Genomic DNA, 24362 nt, shown 5'->3' on the forward strand with positions numbered 1-24362 from the left:
AGAAGACTGTGCTACTGGCTGGAAACCCAGTTCATGAAACACCTGGGAATAAAAAAGAGAGAGAGAAGACCTATTGCCTATAAAACTGTGTAGCAAGAAAACAGAAATGCAGATCAAAACATTTCAGAGAAAAATCCTCCCAGGAAATAGATTGAAACAGAGGGAAATACTCGAGTCTGAACTAAACAAGCACTCAAACACACAAACAAGTACTTGGAGATATAAAAAGCCCAGCTATCTTCAGAAATTAAGGGAAAAAAATGCAGGATGGGGAGCAGGAGGAGGAGGAAGGCAGCAGTAATGAGAGTTGACCAAACTCAAAACTTTTTTGAAGAATAGATGACAATGTGCCAAAGGCTAAGAGGTTCACTCAGCTAGGAACTGTATCACAGAAGATTTCCGAATGCTTATCGGGAGAGTACGACGTGCTGCTTTGGATGGCAGCTGGTACCATCTATTAAGATGGAAGCTATGCACATGGATGTGTATGATAGAGACCTTCTGTGGGCTCATTGTGAGAGTATGAGTTGCACACATATTTTTTGTGTGTGTGTGGTGAAGGGAAGGACAGCGTTTATGGCAGGCACCAAGCAAGGAGTCCAGGCAGCTAGTGTTGCACACATGTTTTGGGCAGCAGTTTACCATTATCTATCAAAATTCCACACATCATGCTCTGCACACAGCATTCGAAGCTCTACCCTTGGCATGTTCTAGAGCAGGGATCTGCAAACCCAAGCCCACAGGCCAAATCCCACCCATGCCTGATTTTGTAAATAAAGTTTTATTGGGACACAGCAGTGTCCACTTTTTTTTTTTTTAATATTGTATGTTAACTATATTTCAATTTTTAAAAATTAGAAAATTAAAAGGTTAAAAATAAAATTTCAATAGTATTACTAAAAAATGTTAATTTTTCTCAGATTGATCCAATGGTTCAACTAGATCACAATTACAATAGTAGCAAGATTTTCTGGAGAGAAACTGACAAGCAGATTCTAAAATTTATATGGAAATTCAAATGACCCACATCAGTCAAAAATTTTAAAAAAGAAAGCACAAAGCTGAAGGATTTATACAATTTGATTTCAAGACTTACAAATATATATTAGTCAAGACAATGTGATATTGGTATAGAGTTCAATGGAAAAGAATAGATAGTATCCAAAATAGACTCACATATATACGGTAAATTTTCGACAAAGATGCCAATATAAATGAATGGGGAAAGAGATCCTTTTAAATAAATGGTGCTAGAATAACTGAATATTTCTGTGGGAAAAAAATGAACATCAATCTTTACCATATACCATACAGAAAAGATCAAATTGAAATGGATTTTATACATGAGTGTGGAGTCTAAGATATAAAATTTATAGAATAATATGTAAGAATAATCCTTGAAACCTTATAGTAAGTATATCTTATCTAGCACACAAAAATTATAAGTTCCCAAAACTGATAAATTTAACTTTAACATAATTTAAAACTTTTGCTCCTCAAAGACACCATTAAGGAAAAGAAAGTACAAATTGTAAAAAAGATATTTATAGAACATATATCTCATGAAGGACTTTTATCCACAATACATGAAGAACTCTTTCAACACATTAAGACAAACAGCACAGTATAAAAATGGGCAAAATATTTTAAGTGATGCTTTATAAAAGAAGATTTTATTTTATTTTATTTTATTTTTTATTTTTTAACATCTTTATTGAAGTATAATTGCCTTACAATAGTGTGTTAGCTTCTGCTTTATAACAAAGTGAATCAGTTATACATATACAATATGTTCCCATTTCTCTTCCCTCCTGCATCTCCCTCCCTCCCACCCTCCCTATCCCACCCCTCTAGGTGGTCACAAAGCACTGAGCTGATCTCCCTGTGCTATGCGGCTGCTTCCCACTAGTTATCTATTTTACATTTGGTAGTGTATATATGCCCATGACACTCTCTTACCCTGTCACATCTCACCCCACCCCCTCCCCATATCCTCAAGTCCATTCTCTAGTAGGTCTGTGTCTTTATTCCCGTCTTGCCACTAGGTTCTTCATGGCCTTTTTTTTTTTTTTTCCCCCTTAGATTCCGTATATATGTGTTAGCATACTGTATTTGTTTTTCTCTTTCTGACTTACTTCACTCTGTATGACAGACTCTAAGTCCATCCGCCTCACTACAAATAACTCGATTTCGTTTCTTTTTATGGCTGAGTAATATTCCATTGTATAAATGTGCCACATCTTCTTTATCCATTCATCTGTCGATGGACACTTAGGTTGCTTCCATGTCCTGGCTATTGTAAATAGAGCTGCAATGAACATTTTGGTACATGACTCTTTTTGACCTATGGTTTTCTCAGGGTATATGCCCAGTAGTGGGATTGCTGGGTCGTATGGTAGTTCTATTTGTAGTTTTTTAAGGAACCTCCATACTGTTCTCCATAGTGGCTGTATCAATTTACATTCCCACCAACAGTGCAAGAGGGTTCCCTTTCCTCCACACCCTCTCCAGCATTTATTGTTTCTAGATTTTTTGATGATGGCCATTCTGACCGGTGTGAGATGATATCTCATAGCAGTGTCCACTTTTAAGTGTTGTCTCTGGCTGCTTTTGTGCAAGATGGAAGAGTTGAGTGATTGCAACGTGTGGAAGGCAATGCTGAAAACAATTACTCTCTGGGCCTTTACAATGAATGTTTGCTGATGGCTGGTCTAGAGAGACCTTTGTGCATGTGAAGAAGCACGTGTGAGACTGTTCATGGTACAAAAGCTGAAAACATCGCAAGTATTCCTCACTAGCAGGGCAGAGCGCTGAACTGGGGGGCTATCCAATAACAGGCTCCTAACGGCAGAGACGTGCGCCCGTGTGCCTGGATCTCCAGATGCACCGCGGAGTGAGAGAAGGAAGTGCACCCAGTTTCCATCGGTGTCAGGGTGACACATGCAGCTGTGCTCTAGGAACCTGTGGAGTTGCAGGGGTGAAATAAGACGACAGAGTCAAGTATGTTCCGCTGTCCCCATGCTTATCTTCAGGGGTAGGAGAAACACAGTCAGAGCAGCTCCCACGAGCCTCAAAAGTATTGGTCATGTTTTCTTTCTTTAAGTGGGTGATGTGTCCAAAGCTGTTTGTCTTAAATCATCATTTGCATTATGATTTTTTTTTTTAGTTTTAAAAAACTGCTTTAAATTCCAGATCAAATGATCATTGTCTTTTTAGCAAGAGAAAATTTATCTAACACATTATATTGTTACCGAAAGTGGGGTCTGGCTACTCGCCGCCCTAAAGCCAATACTCGAGAGGCAACTTTGGTGGAAGGGAAAGTTTGCTTTGTTTCAGAGGCCGGCAACCCGGGGAGAGGGCGAACTTGTGTCCAAAGGCTGACTCCCCCGACTGACAATCAGTGGGCAAGAGCTTTTATAGACAGAGGGAGGGGTCTACATTCAGAAACAGCACAGTCAGCCCCGACAGGCATCTTGAAATTGGTCACTGGTCGTCTGACCAGCGTCATCTCGATTGTTTTAGGTACAGGTAATCTTCAGCTCCAGGGTCAGCTTGTTCCCATTTCCTTGAGGCCAGTTCTTGCACTTGTAGCAGCTTACGTCATGGTTACAGTCTGGTCATCATGTAGTTAACTTCTTCCACCTGGTGAGGGTTTCAGTATCTGCAAGACACCTCACAGGATACAGGTCAGATTATTATCAGTAGCCCTTGAGGAACTAAAGGTCCTGGACTTTGCTTAATAACTAAACTATTATTTTTTTGTCCTTTTTGGCTGTATTTCTTTGCTTCTGCATTTTCTGACCTCTCTGATTAAACATATTCTTTGGCTACAGTTTTTCTACAGACAAAAGGCAGGTGGAGGAAATGGGGGGTAAGGACCATAGGGTCCTGCTCTGTTTCCATATTATTTCTACACATTATTTTTTATGCTGTTTAGCATACCTATCCTATACACTGACATGTAAATTTTTGAATGCTTAATTCGTTTATTTTCTAAATGCTTCTGAAAGAATTGGTTGGATATATGTACACACACATACACATACATACACATACCCACACACACAGATATAGTTATATTCCATATACTTATAGGTTAATTATAGAGAATAACACAGTGGATGCAACATGATTTTGCTGTGAAATGTCCTTGGTTAGGTCACTGCTCTGCTCCCTGCCAGCTGGGTGATCCCTGAATTCTTTCATCACCTCAGTGATTTTACCTGTGAAATGGGAATAGTAGTAATATCTGCATTTCCTTTTTGTATGCATAAAATAAAATCACGCTTTGCCGTCATTTGTATAAATCACACTGCCGTTGTCACTTTCAGACTCTAGCGTGTGACATCCTCCTGTCTGTCCCAGGCTGTACGGCACCCCGCGTGACACTGGCTTCTGGCCCGCCCTTTGGTTGGGGACCTGAGCCTGGTCCGAGGGTGGGACCAGGGCTGATGTGCATGCTCGTTACCAGCTTCAGCGGCTGAGAGATGGAGAGCGGTGAAGCTTTATCTGTTATACTTCTCAGAGATAACAAAATTGGTTTTTTTGCTCCAAAGTATATGTAGGAAAACATGATAGTGTGATTCCATGCTTTCTGTTATATAAAATATATGGAATGCAAGAAATAACAGATAGCATCTGGTTACAGAGTTTTTCTCACCACTGATAATACCAGATAGCATCCGTTTTTGCAAATTCTTATAAATCTTTGTAAGAAGAAAAGAAATAGACTGTCCAGGAAGGCGTAGGAAGCCGGTGGTTACGAGGCTGTGTAGACTCACTGCCATGTGTTTGAGTCGAGGCACCTCTACTCACAGCCGTTTACCTCTGGGAGGCGTATTGCTCTAAAGCTGCTTCCTGATCTGCAAAGTGTGCACAACAAGAGCTCGTGGCTTTCGTGGATCGTGGCAGCTGGCCATGACGTGGGGGCGCAGGACTCGACAGCAGGGCGGAGCCCTCCCGCCGCGTCCTCGCTGAAGACCTCTGTCCAGACCTCCTTGCAAAGCTGTGTGCTGAGGGCATTTCCTAGTGGAAAGGTAACTGGGAATCCTGCCCGGAATCTCTTGGTTCGCCCGAAGTGTCTATTGTAAATAAACTTGAATCTATGGAATCACGGGACTCAGCTGGCAGGGGAATGTAAGTTAGTCGTGTGACATCTTTACAGTTGCCAGACAGACCAAGTACAAAAAGTAAGAAAACAAAAACTGAGCAGCTGCCCCCGATTTGGCATGAAACCCACTGTTACTCTTGTATCACTTGGACCAAATGTGCTACAGACGTTGTAGCTTCGGAATCATTAGTGAAGTTGAGCAAGAGCTAGGACTCTTGTGAGCCTGTTTGACAAGCCTTTTGTGTTACTGCAGAGGTGATACATACAAAGGACGTAAAACACTGCCTAGAACTTAGTTTTAATGAACATTATACTAGAAATTATTCTTTCCTTAAAATTGTTCTTCCAAATCTCTTCCATTTACGAATTATATTGTAAAGAAAGTAGTAAAAGATTTAACTCTTTTTATTGTACATTGGCAAACATTAATAGTATTATTATACTATTCATTAATTCTTATAGATTATAAGTTCATTATATAGTTCATTAATTCTTATAGATTATTTTTAGCACCCTGGATTTATTGCAACACATAATGTGGCCAGTATGTTTAATTGGCAATAATTTAAGGATATATGTAGTCAAAAACTAAACAAAGTTGGGAAAACTTTGGTTTTTTTTTTTTAACATCTTTATTGGAGTATAATTGCTTTACAATGGTGTGTTAGTTTCTGCTGTATAACAAAGTGAATCAGCTGTACATATACATATATCCCCATATCTCCTCCCTCTTGCGTCTCCCTCCCACCCTCCCTATCCCACCCCTCTAGGTGGTCAGGATAAGCTGGGACAAAGTGAGAGAGTGGCACGGACATGTATACACTACCAAATGTAAAATAGAAAGCTTTGGTTTTTTGAGTAAGCTGTCTTCCCCACGTGTATTAGTTTGCTAGGGCTGCATGACAGCATAGCATAGACTGCATGGCTTAAATAAGATAATTTAGTGTCCTACAATTCTGCAGTCTGGAAGTCCTAGATCAAGGTGTTGGGAGAGTTGGTTCCTGCTGGGGGCTCTCTCCTTGCCTGGGGGACAGCCGTCTTTTCCCTGTGTCTTCACGTGGTCTTCCTTCTAGCCTGGGTCCACTTTTCCTTTCCTTATAAGAACACTAGTCATATCGGATTAGGGTCCATCCTAATGACCTTTTTTTTTAACTTAACTACTCTTTAAAGGCCCTGTCTCCAAATGCAGCCCCATTCTGAGGTACCGGGGGTTAGGACTTCAACATGTGAATCTGAGGGGGACACCACTCCGCTCATAGGACCATGTCAGTGGCACCGATTCTCCTGTGTCCCATCGTAGTCTACTGTGGTGTACCCAGCAGGAGAAAAGTGCTTGGCATGCGGTACTCAATTATTTCTTGAAACAATGAACACAGGTGCTCCCTTTAATAGTGTTTTGAAACTGTATCCTTTCATTTAAAAATGCATGTGTTTGTTTTAATTAGTCAAGAGATAATCAGCTAGTATATATTAATAATTAAAAGCAATATATCCCTTTTAGGCTAACATGTGGATATTAAATCGTGCAATTCCTAAGGCCAATTCGTGAAGTTTTAGATGAAAAGATGTGCTTAAAAAAAAAACTTGACAGAACTTATACCTTGAATCATTTTGTAAAACTTGAATAGAAAGGGATAGTTCACAAGCATGGGGTTTAAGAACTTATTGGTGGCAGTTCAGAGCCTCCTTAGCTGGAGAGCGAGTATCCGCCTTTCCAGCTGCTTCCCTTCGGCTGCCTGTGTTCGGCTCAGCCCAGGACCGACTGTCACACGCATCGTTCTTTGCTCACCACCAGGTTCTGGTACCAAAACCCCCGAGTTTTCAGCCCCATGCAGCTAGCTTGACTGAGACAGGCGTCGCTGGGCTGTGTGCTCTGCGACAGTGGTGACAGCATTCAGCAAGGCCAGGCTGGTGTGCATGTGAAGGCAGAGTCCCCGCGGGATTACATGAGCGGCCGTGAGATTCCCAAGGTTGAAAAACCTATATAGTTTTTTTTTTTTTTTTCAAGTAATGTTCTTCTCACTTGGGGTACTTGTGTAAAATGTTCTGAGCTATGTTTTACCCTCAAATATCTTTTTCTCTCTGAAAAGTGAAGGCTAACTTACTTTGTATAGGATTCCTGAATTGTGGTCTTTTTTTACCCTCATTGATTTTTGCCTTCTTATATTGCAGTTGGAAGTTTAGATACCAATTTTTTCCTGTTTATATAGGTTTTTCAGATTCTTTAGTACAATGATTATATTAGATCTTTTTATTCTTTTTTTTCTCAGAGTTTCAGAATTAGATCACAATATGCCTAAAGGCAACTTTTATTACTAACCCAGTCTCAAACTTAGTGAGCAATTTCAATTCACAGATACACATTTTTATTCAACAAAGGGAAATTTGAATTTCATATTTCCTTGATTATTGTATAGTCCTTAAATATTGTGTTATATAATTTTTTTCCCTTTTGAAATGTCCCTGGGAGCTAGGCCTGCAGGATCTACCCTCCCAATCTCTCTGCTTTATCCTCATAGTTCCACCTTTTTTATGTTTTTGCTAAATGCTCTGATTTATTTTTGCACATGACCACACGTATCAGATTCACTGATTTCAGTCTCAGCAGGGAACATCTACCTCTTAAATTTACCTATTTAGTTTCTTAGTTCCAGCATCATCTGTTTAAGCTTTGAAAAGCTTTTTTCTGCAGCATTTGCGATGGCTTAGTCCTTGTATTCTCATCTGTGTCTCTTCCACCCCATGGGGCATCCTCTCTCTCTGGCTCTCGGGCTCCTAAACTGGACGCTCTTCCTTTCTTGGATCATGGGGTTCAGGCCAGCTTGTTGAGGTGCCTCTGGGGCTGAAACCTGGCAGAAGGTGAGGGACTGGGCTGTGACGTCAGCCCCTCCCAGGCTGGGGCAGGAAGGCAGCCCACCTACCCAGGTTCTTCACCTTCTGAGACCAGACACCTGGCCTCGGATCCTTCCAGAGCTGAGCCGCCCTGAGCCCTCGGCCAGGCGGGGCGTGGTTCTCTGGGGCTGCAGCCCTGCGGGAGGATTCTTGGCTGTTCAGTCCCCAGGGCTTCAGCACAGCCCTGTCTGCCTACACTGGCACCCACGGGCCTCCAGGTCCCTGTGGGGCTGGGAGCTGAGGGGAGGACTGTCCTCCAGATGCTGGAACCCGTGAGGCCACGTCCATGCCTGCAGATCCTAGGGTCCTGTGGTGAGCGATCTACCTGTCTGGCAGGGACCTTTCTTCTTGCCGTTGGATGAGCTGCCTTCTGATGAAGGTCTGAGCTCCTTGGGGAAAACCTGGGCACCAGAGCTTTCCCGTGGGACTTAAGCAGCTTAAGGCTTAAGCAGCAGGCTGGCTGTTGCAGGTCACAGAGGTTCCTGTCTAATCATTTCCTGCGCACTGTGGTCTGCGCTAAAAATATGCCAAGGCAAGCGGTGAGAAAACCAGTTTTGCTCCGAGGCTAAGGTAGGACCTGGAATTGAGTTATAAAGCACAGGTTTTAATTTTAAGATTAAAATTGCTCTTATACAGAACCTGAGGGGTTACCCCAGGGAAAAAGCAAACACACTGACTGTGGGCTCATCCATCCTCCCTCTTGCCCTGACATCTGCGAAGATGTAAATCCCATGGGATCCGAGTCTGTGTTTCCTAAGAGTCTATTTCCTTTAAAAACAAGTTATTAGGGTTTATTTTTAATATTGCACTGAGACCAAACTTACCATGAGAGGTTTCTATTTGGTCATTTTGTTTCTGTGTGGAGAAACGTGGGACGTGGCATCTATTCTTTGAAGATGGATCTTTTCTCCAGTAAGTCTTCATTTTCACTAAATAGACATCCAGCCCTCAAACGCCCCATTTTTTTAGACTTGCTTCACAGTTCTGATTTTGCATGTCGGTTAGTCTCTCAAAACACTGTAATTTATCAAAATCTTGATTAAAGTGTGCTGTCCAGAAGTGACAAGGTGTGTTGTAGACAGTGGGCTGATGGTCCAACTGGCTGTTTTCCCTTCCTCACCAAAGGCATATCCACAGGCTCTCGGTGAAAAACAAAAATCACACCACTAACTTCCCCAAGTTCAGGGAACCCTCTTCCTGAGGCATCCCATGTGTTCTATTTTGGCATTGCCAACTTCTTGCTTTTGCCTTGTGGGTTTATTTTTTTGCTGGGCCTCTGTATTTTGACACACGCTTTTAAAATGTCTGCTGTCTCCCCTCTGGGCCAGCTGCATCCAAATATGTGTGAACTAATATGATCACATGTATCTAAAGACAAATTCGGTGCCGTATACTAGGATGACCTCCTTCAGGGACTAATTCTCGATGTTCCCTGTTGAATTTTTTTGTCGTGCCACCCAGCAGGGCACTAGAAGTCATTCTGGGAAGCCCGCGATTTGCACTGGCACTGCTCCCAGTGGTGGCAGAGGACGAGGAAAAACAGTCGAGGTGAGCCGGGAGCCATCTGCCGATGGTGGGTACAAACTGCCGTGAGGTAGATGCAGGCCTTTGGTGCAAGTTATACAGGAGAAAATTGGGACATTCATGAGTTAGTCTTTTAGTATAACACTCTGGAATGGTGAATTCTGGTAAGGATAAAGAAACAATATTCTAATTCAAATCATGGAAGATTCTGGTGAACGATTATTTTACCTATTGTCCATGAGGTTTCTATTTTTCCGAGTACATGAGAAAATGCTGTTCAATTGACACGTGTCTGTACTGTGTCAAAACAACCAACAAGGTGACTCAAAGCATATTTAAACACCAGGCTAGCTGGCAGGGGTAATTATAGATGAGTCAATTGCTTGACCTGGAGTTACTCTTATTTCAGCAGAAAAGTAGTAATTCTAGTAGTAATAATGCCATAGTAATTGTACATTATCCATGTAGTACAAGTGCCATAGGTTTGTGCTGGGAAACAGTAGGTTCTCACTGAAAATACGGAGCAAAGCATGAGGAGAAGTGAGGGGTCTAAGATAGAGCCTGCACTGTTGAAGTTATAAGTTACAAGCGTTCAAAGTAATGATTGATTTGATTTGCTTTTAAAGTAAAGGGAACATGGGAGCCTCACAAAGGAAATGTAAACTTATAATTATCAAAAGATCACAGCAATCAAGATTAGCAAATGACAGAACCAACGAAAATAATAAGAAAGCTAGGAATCTTATTTTACCAGTATGTAAGATAATGCAAAATTTCTCAAATCTTCATTGAGATTTAATATCTTACATCATTTAATTTATAAACTATAAAGCATTTCACATTATGTTTCTAGGTTCTTTTCTTCCCTTAGTTCTCTTAGTTATAGGTTTTCAGAGCTAGAGATGTCCTGAGAGATCGTTTGACTAAAAAATGAAACAAAACACTCCATTTGAAGATGAGGAAGCAAAAGTTGGAAAGGTCTTAGTAACTTACCCTCAGCTGATTAGCAGAGCCCCGGACAGAACTTGGACGACCCAAGTCCAAGTACAGTTTTTGTTTTTGTTTCTCCTTCTCCTGCCGTGAATCTCGTAGCTAGTCTTTTTTCCACTTTCTACAAGTTCCTCCGCGTAAATATGGGAACTCTTCCTCAGCTGGCTGACCTTCCTACTTGGAATCCTATGCTAACACACTGTAAATGCAACACTTGACATTTTATCATCAATTTAAAGTAATTTTCAGTATCATCTAATCAATTGACAAGGGTCTTTGCATAATGTTGTAGGATTACAGATGCAATTAAATAGTATTCACAAGTCCTTATTACCTATCTACTTATTTCAGCAAACTCTATAATTGGCACATTTGTTTGTGCCGTAAATCAAGTAAATCAAACTCCACTGATAAAATTCCTTGAGTATCAAACAGAAAACGACTTGCTCTCCACTCATTCTGGAAATAAGAAATAACACCTAATGCAGGTGGTACGTTCCTAAGACAAGACGAATGATCTGTTAAGACACCATGCCACGTGATGAAATAAAACCTCCTTCAAACAAAACAGTTTCACAAAGAGCCAGCAGATGCATATTTTCTGCTGGGGTTTGTGGAACCATCTGGTCTTGGAATTTCTAGCCACATACTTCACATTCAGCTCTGTCTTTAAAACATCAAGTAATTTTCAATACAGTATATTTTATGTACAAATGTAAAAATATTTATGTTTACTCATGACTTTCGTTCAAATAAATTGTTCTTATGTTTATAAGCTAGTGAAAGTTTAATTTCTTCCATAAGAGACTGATCTTATTACCATAATACTTCATGATGCTATGGCTGTTTCATGTTTAACTTACAAAAAGCCTTCAAAGTATTGCTAAAGAAGTAAGATTTTAGCAATTCTTATAAAGATTTTAATGAACCAATTTAATTGCAAGAGTGTTCTCAGGTTGGTCTTTGAAAGTTGTCACTATTTTTTTTAAAAATTATCTATTTATTTATGGCTGCGTTGGGTCTTCGTTGCTGCGCGTGGGCTTTCTCTAGTTGCGGCGAGTGGTGGCTTCTCTTGTTGCAGAGCACGGGCTCTAGGTGTGCAGGCTTCAGTAGTTGTGGCTTGTGGGCTCAGTAGTTGTGGCTCGCGGGCTCTAGAGCGCAGGCTCAGTAGTTGTGGCGCACAGGCTTAGTTGCTCCGCGGCATGTGGGATCTTCCCAGCCCAGGGCTCGAACCCGTGACTCCTGCATTGGCAGGCGGATTCTTAACCACTGTGCCACCAGGGAAGTCCTGTTGCTGCTTTTAATACAACACTGTAAGGACACTTCCTGCTCTCCTTGGATCTGCTAGTACAGAATATCTTATATGAAAAGCTTGTTGGAATCAAGGTGAGAACAAACCTCATAGCAGGAGAAAGGGCACTAAACAGCCCTGAAATGGTGCAAAACATGGTATGTTCAAAAGGTGATACAGTTAATGAATCAGACTCTGCTGATAATACCCACTTTACAAAGAACATAAAACATTTGCTTGAAAATAGCCTCTTATAAGTTCTGAGGATATTAAGTTATCTTCCAAATACAGCATTATAATCTATGACATCCCAGGGGGACAGCATCTTCCTATATCAGACCTAGGTTATTTATAAGCAAGGTTTCATTAAGTTGTTTAAATTAAGAAATGGTCTCTTAATCCCCCAAATTTGTTTTTCCATCAGACATTTCCCATTTACTATTATTTAGTATTTAGAATTATTAATATTAAGTATTACTATTGAAAATTAGTGAGATTTCATTTCAAATAGTCTCCCATGAAATATAAAGGTACTTACCTGTAAAACCAGGATGTATGCCCTGCAAATCCCAAGGAGAATAACATGAACAATGTTGAAACTGAAGGTTTTTGTTTCATCAATGAACCAAAAGTGAAATTAAAGAAAGCTAATACGACCCAGATAGAGCTGAAGTTTCAATGCGTTAAGGGAATTGTTAAAAGTAGAAAATTCATAGATGTGTCCAGAGCAAATTTCAACTCTACACCATTGCAAGAGACATACATAAGCTAAATATTGAGAATGCTCAAATATAAAAGTATAGGTAAAAGTAAGTCCGGCTTCCAAAGAGATAGAAACAGGAGTGGCAATAGCAACTTTAAAGAAGGCGGAGTTTAAAGAAGAAGGTCATTAACTGAGACAGGATAGTCTACTTTCATTTAGTAATCTATACGTGCTATAATTAGAAACTCTTGCCTTTGAAATAGCTTAGCATCTATTCAGCTCTCTTTAACCGAAGTGTATTTGAGCACCATTAATGAGATCAATTTATGAGAGATGTATCCACCTTCGTACCCTGGAAACTAAAATTCATTTTACCTTCAAATATTCCTGGAGACTTTTCAAAAGTTGGTTATATGCTATATCACAAGGAAAACTAAAATTCTCAAGAACAAACTTCACATGGGCAATACTCTTCAATTCAACTAATCTAAAATTAAATGATTCAATTGAAAATAAAATTCTTATTTAGAAATTTTAAATCATTTGAGCAAATAAATAGTTTGTCAAGAAGGTTAACGAAAGTTAAGTGGAAATAGTTAAAAAATAGTAATGATAACATTATGTATCAAAATATGTATCAGAATTTAAAATTTATGAATTGAAGACATTCACAGCAATTATCTTCCTTGAGACTCTGAGGATTATGAATGCTTTTTAGTTGTTTTCTTTTTTGTACCTTATTTTCTAAAGTTGATACAAAGAGCTTTTATTAATTTTTTTAATACTCCCTCCAAAATTGGTAATAAAGACTTTATAATTTTTAAAGAGCTATAATTACAGGAAAAGGATAGAATTTGTGGTGTGTTACGTATTGACAGTACAGTATTTTTTTATTGTGAGAAAAGTCCTCTTGACTCATGTAAAGAAGTCGAGTGCGGTGCACAGGGTGAATGCCTGTTGGGGCAGAGACAGGCCCCCAGGTCGCCCCAGCGAGTCACACACTTCTGCGTTCCCGCCCTCAGTGTAGACAGAACCCGGTCCTGCTTCTAACCAATAGAATATGGCAAAGGGGATGGCAAGTCACCCCTACGATTACGTGACATCACATAAAGCTCCATCTAACCAGAGTGAGAGGACTTCCCCCGCTGGTCTTGAGGAAGCAAACAGCCATGTTGTGGGCTGTCAGTGCAGAGGGCCACGTGGTGGGGAACGTGGGGAACGCCGGTGGCCTCTGGGCCCTGCAGGTGGCCCTCGGTCATATATTCGGGGCAGATGAGTTCCGCCCACAACCTGAATGAGCTCGGAAGCGATTCTTTCCCAGTAAGTCTCCAGGCGAGAATGCAGCCCAGCTGACTTCTTGGTTGCAGCCTGACGAGACTCAGAGCAGAGGACCCAGCTAACCGGTGCCTGATTCTGACCCATGAAACTGAGAGACCATCCGTGTGCTAGTTTCCTAGGGCTGCCATAACAACGTCCTACGGGCCGGGTGGCTTAGACAGCAGACCGTCCTTATCTCATTGTCCTGGAGGCCAGAAGTCCGAGATCAAGGTGCTGCAGGGTTGGTGCCGACTGAGGCTGTCGGGAGACTCTGTCCCCTGCTCTCGCCCAGCTCCTGGGGTTGCTGGCACCGTTGGCATCCTCAGCTTGTCCTGAATCACCCCAGTCTCTGCTTCGTTCTTTACATGATGTTCAACCCCTGTGCCTCTGAGTCCGAGGTCCCTCTGTTTATAAGGACACCAGCTGCAGTGGATCAGGAACCCCTCACCCCAGTGCGACCTCTTCTTAATTAATTACATCTGCAATGACCCTATTTCCAAATAAGGTTACATCCTGAGGTCCTGGGGTTAGGACTTAAACATATGAATTTAGGAGGACACAATTCAATCCATGAGCGTGCATTTGTATTCTTTTAAGCCACTTTGTTTGTGGTAACTTGTTACACTGCAGTAGATAACGAAAACAATTGTAAAGTAAAAAGAAAATGAAATGCCAGTAAGAGTGTGAAGAAATATCAATGGTTTCCTGCTGTGAACCCTTCACTTCAAAACAATCATGGAGGAAGTTCAGTATGTCTCACTAGTTCAGATGAAACATCGTCTAAAGATATGAAATGTTTATATACTTCATTCCTTCATAGGAAGTAGGAATTACATTTTGCTATTATAGCATATATACACAACATAAAGCCACAGCATTAGATAATCTTGTTCTCAAACACCCCCCAAAATTGTCATTTTTAGTTTTTCTTTAAATTGTTATTTGTACTTTTTTCCATTCAAACAAGTGAGAAGTGCTAAAATGTAAGAAACAAGTGTTGAAGATAAAATCAGAAAGTGTCGTATATTTTTGTGAATTTTTAAAGTCTGTCATTATTGGTATATTTTTAATATGTGGAGTGCAGTGTTGGGACACTACATAGTTGCAGAGATTTGATCAATTCATGGAAAAATGTGTGAGCTACTGAAGCTCACCCTTCCCACCGTGAACTTGTATCCCCATGAAGTGATGTCAATCCCCTCCAACAATCGGAGCGTCCAGACATATTCCTAAAGCAGCCCGCCGTTTTCAGAATCTTCTGATTTCGTTAAATTAATCATTAATGTCCATAACCTTTGTCCTGAAGTATCTACTTACATATCTCCATCTCTGGGCCAGACCTGATGTGGTCTGAGTTTTGATGTGACTCTTTGGGACACGGTTGAAACCTACACACACACTGAACTAAACTTTCCTTTTTTCAGCACTCACCATCAAGCCCGATTTAATTTGGTTTCTACTGGTTTAATTTTAAACAGCAAATTGCTGCACTTTAAAAAGCTCTGCAAAATTTTCTGTGCTATTTTTCACTATAAAGAAATGTGAATTTTTAAAAAAATCCTAAAATGCATACACCCAATTGTTTTGGGGGAAAATGTTTTTTAAACTCACTTGGAATTACCTCGCAAAAGAGTTTGCAAACATAATCTCTTAAGTTCTAATTCATTCAACAGCCTTGTTTGAATGGCAGTTGTGGGTTACGAACAAGAATATATTTATAACTGCGGCATTATGCAAAAGTTATTTATGAACTAAGTAAGTCAGTTATCTTGTTCTCTAAAGTTTATTCCAAAACTAAGAGCCACATTTGAGCTTACTCTGTGTAGGGCATTCTTGCAAGGTGCTTTACTTGCATTAACTCCTTTAATACTCTCAACAGCCCCATGAAATAGATTATATTATCCTCCTCATTTACAAATGAGAGGACAGAGTCAAAAATGTTTAAATGGCTTCTCCAATATAATATATTTTAAATGTGGAAGACAGGATACAAACCCAGACAGTCTGATTCCTGACATCATAGTCTTAAACTCAGAAGATAACAAAGAACTGGTTATTTAAAAATAATGATTTGGCCTCTTTGATTTCATTCATTCATTCATTTAAATATTTATTGAGTGTGTAGGGGAAAATCTTTTTCTTTCTTTTCTTCTAGGTTCTTTGATTGGCCTGTAAATTAACGTAAGACAGGTTAACAGGAACAAATTTAATTTTGTATGTATGGGAGCCTCAAAGATATGGGGCTCAAAAAAGTGACCAAAGCAGGCAGCTTTTATACTTAGACAAAGAAACAATAAATTTATGAAGAATTGGCAAAACAGAGGGGTTTGGGCTTGGGGAGCAAATTCATACAGAATTCCCAGGGTCTGTTTGTACAGCCTCTGGGCCCTGAGTTCCCTGCCTCTGGTGATAAGGTTGCCTTGAACCCTCCTGGTACCGGGAGAGCATCTTCACATGAGAGGTTTATCTCCTGCTTTCAGGGGGACGAAGGAGAGTCAGAGTGCCCTTCTTGCACTGGCTGTTTCTCAAGTAGCTTTAACTCAAAATAATCAATATGCCAAAGGGCATATTCGGGGGCGGCCTGCCCTGAACCCCATCAAGTGTGTGTCGTGCAGACGCTGTGTGATGTGGTGAGGATACACTTAGGTAGATCAGAGCCCTCCTCTTCCGTACCTTCTTGGCCCACAGCGGGTGGTGGGGCAGGTGTGAGTAGAAGGTGCTGAGGAGGTGTGATGAACTTCCACCTGGCCCAGCCTTGGCGGTTCAGGAAAGGCTCCCTAGAGAAGGTGACCTGACACCCATGGCACTTGTACTCAGGTGAGATCAAATGAAGTTGAGCTGGATCATGGCTGTGACTGGTGCATCTGAGAGAAGTGAGGATGGCAAGGTAAACAGGTGTGTACGGGGGGGACTTTGACCCAGGAAGGACCTAGGGCTCCATCCACAGAGCGACGGCTGGGGGTCAGCGAGGCTGCCCGGGGGGTTGGGGGGCGGTACCCAGGCTCACGCACGGCGTCCTCTTCCCAAAGATGAGCCCGGTGCTGTCTCTCTATCCACACCTCCTACTGGTGTCTTGAAACACCCTGTCTGCTGTGTCTCGTGCGCCTCACGTCATACGTAGACCTGATATCTGACAACACTTCTGAGGCAATCTGAAGTCAAGTCATCTCTTTTCTATCTCCCGCTCTAGACCCATTCATTCATTCATCCATTCATTCATTCATTCAGTTAACAGTACCATTATTCCCACATTGCACAAGCCAGAGATCTAGGCGTTAATCTTGCTATTTCTATTATCCTCATTCTGTGCTGTGGTGTAGTGGTTAAGAGGTTGGACTTTTGAGTCAGTCTGACTGGATTCAAATCCTGGCTCTTCTATTAAAAAGCTGTACTACTTTGGAGAAGGTAATGTAACCCCTGTGTGCTTTAGTTTTCTCAAGTTAACAATAGGGTTAATAATGTGCAACACAATGTATTGTAAAGTTTCAAATTGAAGTTTCGTATTAAGCCTAAGAACAGAGTTTGAACACTTGTGCGGGTGTGTGTGTGTGTGTGTGTGTATGTATATATACATGCACACATACAGATGTATACATACGGATATATGTATATAAGATATATATGCATGTATATATGATCAAAGCATCTACCAAATTAACATACTGTTTAAATTCAGATGTTGTGTATGTAGAAGCCAAACAGTCAGCAATCAAGGATGCTTTGCCTCTTCAGTAATAATTAGGGATAAATGCCAAGGTAAATTAAAAAAGTAGACGTCAGGAATAAAACATTTCAGCTGTCACATTAAGTGAGCTGGTCCTACAGGGTTGCTAGCCTGAGTTCCCCGCCACAGAAGGACCCCCAGCGCTCATTCTGTGACAGGACAGCGCCGGGTGCTGTGCAGGGTGCTTCCCTGTGTGCCTGTCACCTGACAGAGGCCACTCTTTGCTGTGGCTTTTATGTAAATGACCTTCATATTCCATTGGTGCTTTGAAATAAATTCTCAAGTTCTACCTTTCTAAAAAAATACACGAGAGAAAATAGATAATGAGAGATGGCCAGCAGCACCTTTTCTCTGTATTTTTTTCCTTTTTATATGAGGATTAGAAGGGGGGTTATCTGGCTTCACTGGAAATGCTGTGTTTACCCACTGGCCAACTCTTCAAAATCAGGAACCACGCCTCATTCATTTTTATTTCCCCTGCAGTGCTTAGTCTAATACCTTAACTTAGAAAGTTCTACATAAATATTTATTGACAAAAATTATATACTGTTCAGAAATAGAAAAACTGAGTTTCATTACATGATTGAAACTTATTTTTTAGCTGTATTCTTTTGGTTTTCATTTCTGTTTCTTTTTTTCCTCACCCAGATCTGCAAATATTTATGGTTTATTGATTGTTGATAAGACAGTAGGTTGAGGTAACAGTGTAAAAGTAGGTACCTGTAGATCCGTTAGTATATATACATATATATGTATGTCGTTATTTTTCAAATTCTTTTTTTTTCCTAACAAAAAATATTTTAATGTGGGAATCAACATGTGAACATTGTATTTAGGTGGTAAAATTCAGGTTACAAATATAATATAAATATCAAATAATATCATACTTTTGGTTTAATGGAGAACAGCTGTGACAGTCATACTTAACACGTTGGTTAAGTAATGAGAGAAATGGGTTGAGGTGTCATAGAGGTATGCAAAAATTTAACAGTTCAAATAATCCTGAGCCCTTCTGAGAAAATGTAGATGGCAAATATGTGGCAAATATTTCTGTAATACGGTGGTTTCAATCCATTAGTGAGCATTCTGTTCATGCATTTAAAGTAACGGCAGATGTTTCTGAGCACTGAAAATTAGATTCAAAGTAAGTCTTTGCTCAACAGGTTAGTGATACTATGAATCCCTTATATTTAAAAATATAGTTTATGGAATCCCCCCCTCCCCAAAAATATGGTTCTGAAGAACCTAGGGGCAGGACAGGAATAAAGACGCAGACGTAGAGAACGGACTTGAGGACACGGGGAGGGGGAGGGGGAAGGGCAAGCTGGGACGAAGTGAGACAGTGGCATGGACTTATATACCCTACCAAATGTAAAACTGGTAGCTAGTGGGAAGCAGCTGCATAGCACAGGGAGATCACCTCGGTGCTTTGTATCCACCTAGAGGGGTGGGATAGGAAAGGTGGGAGGGAGACGCAAGAGGGAGGAGATGTGGGGATATATGTCCATGTATAGCTGATTCACTTTGTTATAAAGCAGAAACTAACACACCATCGTAAAGTAATTACACTCCAATAAAGATGTTAAAAAACAACAACAAAACAAAACAAAAATATATAGTTTAAATTTGTAAAGTTTAAGGTAAAGCATACTTGTTTTCAGTTATTTTTAGATATAATTGAGAGTACACTACCGTATATAATCAGCTATACTGCTGTGCACAGTTAATTCCAGTTACTGTATTTTATATTTGCTGGTCATCAACAGCACAAAACTTATGCTCCAAAAGAAATATATCAATCCAGCAAAATGGTTACATTTAATTTTCTTTTAAAGACAGATTAACTAAATTTATGGAAGAATTGGCTTTTCTTGATATCTCATTTTCAAATTACTGATGCAAACTTACCAGAGAGTAATTATTTATTTTGCCTAACATCAAACAATCTGCAAAAAGCTTCCAAGATAGAGGCATTCCTTGTTCCATTTCCAAAAATAAATAAAGGCTTTCTAACTGAAAGCATTTACATTCTTAGCTCTCTAAATAAAAAAACAAAGTACAAAAAATGATCTCTTGGCTTCTGAATAGCCCACTTAGTTACATAAAGTATTTTCTGTCCCAACACTTTCTCAAATTCAAAAGATATTTACTTCCTAAGAGCAAGACAGTCTTCGTTTCAAACCATTCAGTCCGTTTCCATGGCAACACTGCGGGATTCCTTGGCCACCATAAGTCGCATTAGTTTACTGTGGAATTTCTCAATCTTCTGTACATCTTGAGCTTGGTCAGTTCTCTGCACCAACCAAACTAAATCATCTGTTACTTTAATACACAAACTCCCATCAGAATGCCTATATTTGAGAACCACACGTGACTTCATAGGGTCTGCGAGGCAGAGTTTCTCTGCTGCGCGACTGAACTCCCCCGGGTCTGGTACTGCGGCATCGTGGGCCCGCGGCAGAAGAGCAGAGTCAGATTCTTTAGGAGAACATGAAACTCAGCTTATTGTTTGCAAGAAAGGGAATCATGTTTATCAAGTTAAGTTGTTTTTTTTTTGTTTGTTTGGTCGTGCTGCGCAGCATGAGGGATCTTAGTTCCCTGAACAGGTTTTGAACCCGGGCCCGCGGCAGTGAAAGCACCCGGTCCTAACCACTGGACCACCAGGGAATTCCCAAGTTAAGTTGATTTTAATTCATGTATAAGGTATTACAAGAAAGGCTTAATTTGCGACCAACATGGAATATTTTTGAAGTCTTAGAAAATTGAGAAATGTCCATCTTACTCCTTTGAAATCTCTCAGGACCTCTCTTGTGACACCTAGATGCTCGCTTATAGTTACTTCTCTACAAAGTGTCTCCTCACCATCTCCTCGGAAGCTTCTGAAAACAGGAGCAGTGGCTTGTGCCTGGATGTATCCGTTTCACTGAGTAAACACTCAACAGATCCCTGAGTAATTAAATTCCCCAAAGGATGTTGCAGTCCCAGCCCCCCCAGCTGAGGCAGACAGAAGGCACACTCTGTAGGAACTTTGTCCTTCACATCCTGGAGCCTTCCTTTCCATACACTATTCATGAGTTAAAATCCATTTGATTTAATCAATATCATTACTTTTTCTTACAAACTCTATGCTAAGTTTCACGTTTTCAATAAGAATCTGAAATATAGCAGCATCCATAATGCCCATCCTTTTCCCCCAATAATCTCCCTAACTGGTATCCATGTCTGTCTTCTCTCCTTCCACCTTGTCTAAAACACACATCTGATCAGGCGTCACATGACCCTCGGCTCTCCATGGGCGGAGAGCAGTCTGTGTAGTGGTGAGAGGGGCTTCAGAAATTTTTAAAATCCTGGTTTGCATCTCAGCTGTGTCAGTTAATAGCAATATAATATGGACATGCTGACAACTTTCTAAGCTGCAGTATCTCATCTGAAAACAGGGCTATGTGAAGTGTCTCAGCCCTGGAAGGTGGATCTAGGGACGCAGCGGGGTCCCCAACACTTAGACTACAGCCTGGGGTAGAGCAGACACCATGACATGGTCCCCAAATTGGATGGAGAGCTTTAGTCCCCTTTATGTAGCTTCCCTGACCCCCCCTTCCGCCCCCAGGCAGAGGTCATTGCCTCCTTCTTTGTCCTCCTGGAACAAATGCTTCATCCCCCGCTTGCTTGCCAACCCGTCTTTTCTGGGAGAATGCGAGCCGCCTGCTGGAAGCGCCCGCGTATCTGTCTCAGCAGAACTCCTGGCATGTGGCAGCGCCCAGTGCATCCTTGTTGGGTGGGAGCCCCTCTTGCACGTTCGGTCAAGCGGCATCAGCCGCTCCCCACGTTCCTACACTCAGTGCTTTTAGTCTTGGTTATACCTTTATAGGATTATCCAGACTTCTTTGTGCTTAAATCCTCTTTGATGAGACACTGAGGGTTTACAGGAGAGAGCGCTAAGAAAACAAAAGTGTCACATTATTTTACTTAAAATTACCTGTTTTTATTGATATTATCCATATCAATACTTGTAAACTGGAATCGATTTTCACCCAGTGCCATAGTAAAAGCTGTGATTCATGGTGCCTGTAATTCACAGTGTCTTTTTTTTTTTTTTTTTTAAAGGATTTTCTTATTTATTTATTTATTTATTTATTTATTTTTGGCTGTGTTGGGTCTTCGGTTCGTGCGAGGGCTTTCTCCAGTTGCGGCAAGCGGGGGCCACTCTTCATCGCGGTGCGGGGACCGCTCTTCATCGCGGTGCGCGGGCCTTTCTCTTTCGCGGCCCCTCCCGTCGCGGGGCACAGGCTCCAGACGCGCAGGCTCAGCAATTGTGGCTCACGGGCCCAGCTGCTCCGTGGCATGTGGGATCTTCCCAGACCAGGGCTCGAACCCGTGTCCCCTGCATTAGCAGGCAGATTCTCAACCACTGCGCCACCAGGGAAGCCCCACAGTGTCTTAAGGAACTGAGTTTGTCTAGTGGCTAAGAGGCTGGCCTTGGTAACTTCGGCTCTTTTTCAGTGCTTCCCTTTTCTAAATGCCCTCTCTGATGTCAGCTCTGTAACATGTCCCTGATTCACAAATTGTTTTACAAGCTCATAGGATGTGGTGTTTCTGGTAAGCCATTCTTTACTAAGCAATAGATGACACATATCAAGCAGAGCAAAGCAGAGCCATTTTGAAAGTTACAATGGCTTCTTCACAAGGAACACCTTTTAACAAAATTTGGACAAAAAGCTGAAAACTTGAGGCACAGATAACATGTCAACTAAATCAAATCTATATAAATTTTTTTGAAACAATACATCATAATCGTAGATGGATGGAACTTTCATTTCAATCTCCCTCTGTCTCTTGAGAACGTCAGTTAAGCTCTAAGAAACATATCTTAAACTCAACCCAAGACTTTTATTTCCTTTTATTATCAACAATACTGAGCTATTTTGCATGTGGTACAAGATTAGATTTTTGTTAGTCGTGGTGTCCTTAATTTAGTTCTTGCCATGAATTTATAATAGAGCAGGCGTCTTTCCCACCTGGTGCTACATAATATGTAATATTTAATTTGTCATCGCTCTTTCACTGTGTGAAGTGAAATGAACAATTCATTGAGATCTGAATGATATGTCAAATATGTATGTAATACTACATGACGTTCCCTTTATTTCACAATAAATACTTCGTTATCATTTTAAATAAGCTATGTGAAGCAGGTGTGACTCTGGATTATCTTCTCACATGGCATTTAATTTTAATTTCTAATCCCAGTCACATATTTTTCTTTCTGTGATCACACAGAGCAGCAATCACAATGCCTTGTATGTTCCAAATGCCTAGGGAATATTAGTTGATTTTCTTTTTATCCTCATGCCACTTCCATTTTTCAGCATTTCATTTACTTCTTGTATAAACGGGCAGCAAGATAACTTGAATGTGGATGAAGATGGTAGGAATGCAAGGCCTCTGGCAAAAGCAAAATTTGCTCAGGATTTCAGCAATTTTGCAGCAGAAATTCAAAAAACTGTTAAAGCTCTCAAAGAGCAAGTTTGTTTTTTCCCTAAGTACCATGCCTTGTCGTATAGATCGGAATAACTAAACTTTAAAGAAACATGTCCAATAACTCTCCGGAGATACAGCACAATAGCAGAATAATAATCACATATAGGGGATATTTCCTTGTAATAAGGAGTTGAATTAGTTCAAAAATCCTCATGTGCAAATGGCTTCACTAAAGAATTGTACTAAATGTTTAAGGAAAAATTAACACTAATTTCCCAGAAATAGCAGAGGAAAGAATGCTTCTCAATTCATTTTTGAAGGTAGTATTTACTCTGTTACCAAAACCAGACAAAGAGAGCACAAAGAAAGAAAACCACTAACCAATATTCCTCATGAAAATGGATGCAAAAACCCTTAACATAATATTAGCAAATAGCATATAGCAATATATCAAAAGAATAATATAGCATAATTAAGAGGGTTTAGCCCAGGAATTCAAGGCTTGTTTAATATTCAAAAATCATCAGTGTAATCCACTGTATTAACAGGTTAAAGGGTGAACGGTCAAATGCTTTCACCCAAATATTGCAAACAAAGTAAGTATGTCCATTTTCACCAGTCTTATTAAACACGGTGCTGGAAGTTCTTGCCAGTGCAATAAGGCAAGAAAAGGAAAAGGTCTATAGACTGAAAAGGAAAACAAAGCTATTTTCAGATGATACAGTTACTTCTGTAGAGAATCACAAGGAACCTACCAAACAACTTCTAGACATAGTAAGCAAGTTCACCAAAGTCACAGGATACAAGATACACAAGATAAGTAAACAAAAATGAATTGTATTTCTGTATCCTGGCAGTGAACACATGGAGGATGGGGAAAGGGAAGTATAGTCCAGCATGTTCTGACTCCCCCCAGACATCTTTTTACTCTCAAGATGTTGTAACTTAGCCCAAAACAAAACTTCATCATGTACTATGTCTCATATTTATGGCTCACAGAAGATTTTCAGACTGTCTCCCTTCTTTAAAAAGTTTCTTTGTCAGTTCTTTAAAATTTGAAAATATTTTGTTCCTCAAAGTGCCTGAAGTTTACAATGGGTATGTTGCTGTCGTTTGTTTATTTTCATTTTCTCTACTTTTCCTCTTGAGGACAGAAGTTACCACCTGAATTTCTTTTCCATGTTTTAGAACTAGTTCTATTCTTTTAAATTTTTTTGGAATTTACTCAACTTGACTAATGTTATTTCATTTCCCCAGTATTTTTAGAAATAAAAGTTGTGTTTTGTTTTTTTTTTTTTTTTTTTGTCTTAGTCTTCTAGGCTATAATCACAGA

The 24362-nt window shown here is 40.4% G+C and overlaps 1 long non-coding RNA gene and 1 pseudogene across 4 annotated transcripts in view; one reads left to right on the forward strand and one right to left on the reverse strand.

Annotated features, from left to right (window-relative positions):
- LOC103010026 (uncharacterized) overlaps positions 1-24362 on the forward strand; it is a 389852-nt gene that overhangs the window by 200278 nt on the left and 165212 nt on the right. The window lies entirely within an intron of this gene.
- LOC103009739 (signal recognition particle 9 kDa protein-like) lies at positions 19737-19996 on the reverse strand (annotated as a pseudogene).

Source organism: Balaenoptera acutorostrata, chromosome 17, assembly GCF_949987535.1.
Source record: "Balaenoptera acutorostrata chromosome 17, mBalAcu1.1, whole genome shotgun sequence".
Classification (NCBI taxonomy): domain Eukaryota; kingdom Metazoa; phylum Chordata; class Mammalia; order Artiodactyla; family Balaenopteridae; genus Balaenoptera; species Balaenoptera acutorostrata.